Here is a 1,904-nt window from a genome sequence, read left to right as displayed (position 1 = left end):
TTTGTAAATGGTGCATCTCATTGGTTAGTGTATCCTTATATATTAAAAGGAGAACGGATTTAGGGATGGAGAGGGTTGCAGTGGTCAATTATTGCTTTAAATAAGAGTTTGTAAATGGTGCATCTCATTTGTTATTGTATACTTATATATTAAAAGGTTAACGAATTTAGGGATGGAGAGGGTTGCAATGGTCAATTATTGCTTTAAATAAGAGTAATACTACCCACAACCTTTTCTCACAAACTTTTTCTTACAACTCTGACGTGACAGCTGACAACTGATTAGCCACAATTTATTAGATGTAGACCTGACAAAACGGGTCTAGACCCGCGGGAACTCGGGTAAAAAATATAGGGTGTGGGTCTTTAATATTAGACCCATTTTCTTTGACCCGTACCTGACCCGTTTTGCCAACGGGTCAAGCGGGTACACCCGCGGGTGCCCACAGGTACCCGTTTGTGTTTAAAAAAAAAAAGAACCCTTTCCCCTTTTCATTTTGCCCCAAATCGCAAAATCCCTAACCTAACTCAAACTCACTCTCTCATCAACCTTCTTTCAAACTCATCATCATCGAAATCCCTAACTCCACCGTCGCCGCTTCTCCTGTCTCTACTTCTCATCAACCACGTTTTTAGTCTCCATTGTCGGCGCATCAAGGTATGTGTATCACCGTCGCCGATTTGATCTCATCTCCTTCGTCTTTACTCTTAACTCTTCAGCAGCTCCAATTCTTGGAGTCAATTCTCCGGCGTCTTCAGCTTCTCCTTGACTACAATCTAGCAACATTGAATGTTGGAGTAAATCTTGAAGGAAGAAAACCACCACGATAAGGAATGAAACCATTGAAGACCATCTTTTTTGTCTGTCCAAGGTTGCTGAAGGTCGGAGAGGTAATTTAAGGTCTATTCAACAGGGAGGAAATACCAATATCATACTGGCATAAGAGTACCAGAGCATGTAAAGTAATTCCTTAGAAAAAATAGTGTATGAATCAATGGAGTATAGGGTAAGGAAAGTGAGGTCTGGATGAAATCCTAAACCACCGAGGGTGTGAAGGCCAGTTTTCCTAATAACTTTAGATATGTAAATTCTTACCATATCTTGAGGCTTTTGTGTGCAATTTGACCTTCGCTTTGATACTGGTTAAGTCGATTTATCTTCGACTTTAGCTTGATACTAGTTTGTCGAAAATCAATATACTTATAGCTTGATACAAGTTTTTTTATCTTTTTCTTTGTTAAGTTCTGGGTTTCTGTTTGGTTGGTGAGAAAACTTGGGAGAAAACAATGTTTGTGTGTATGGTTTTGGTTTGTGATTGGCACCCGTTTGGTTTTGGGTTTCTGTTTGGTTTTGGTTGGTGAGAAAACTTGGGAGAAAAGATTTGGGGTTATAACTGCAAAAATCTAAAACTAGAGTGAATAGTATAGGCACCCACGGGTCCACCCGTACCTACATAGGGTAGGGTGCGAGTCTAAAATATTGGGCCTGTTTTGGGCCGTACCCGTGAGACCCGTACCCGTTTAGACCTGACCCACACCCGGTCCATCCGCCCGTTTTGCCAGGTCTAATTAGATGGGACCTAGATGATACGATCAACCCAATTGCAGGTAAGACCTAAGAGAGACCGCTGACTAATTATAAACTGTCACGTCGGAATTATGAGAAGAAATTGTGGATGTAACATTTTCTTTTAATAATGGAGATGAAATTTTTAATATAATACCACATCCAAATGCTAATAGGTATGGATCAATTATTTAGATTGAGAATTTAACTGGTAATAATGAAATTACTATAAATAAATAGTAATGAACATACTGCGTACAAACTTACTATAATCGAATGCTAAAATAGATACAATTCAGAGCTATAAATGATTCGATCCTATCTAATAACAATAATAC

The sequence above is a fragment of the Pistacia vera genome, unplaced genomic scaffold (assembly GCF_008641045.1).
Source record: "Pistacia vera cultivar Batoury unplaced genomic scaffold, PisVer_v2 Contig1116, whole genome shotgun sequence".
NCBI classification, from domain to species: Eukaryota; Viridiplantae; Streptophyta; class Magnoliopsida; order Sapindales; family Anacardiaceae; genus Pistacia; species Pistacia vera.
This window is presented reverse-complemented; position numbering follows the sequence as displayed.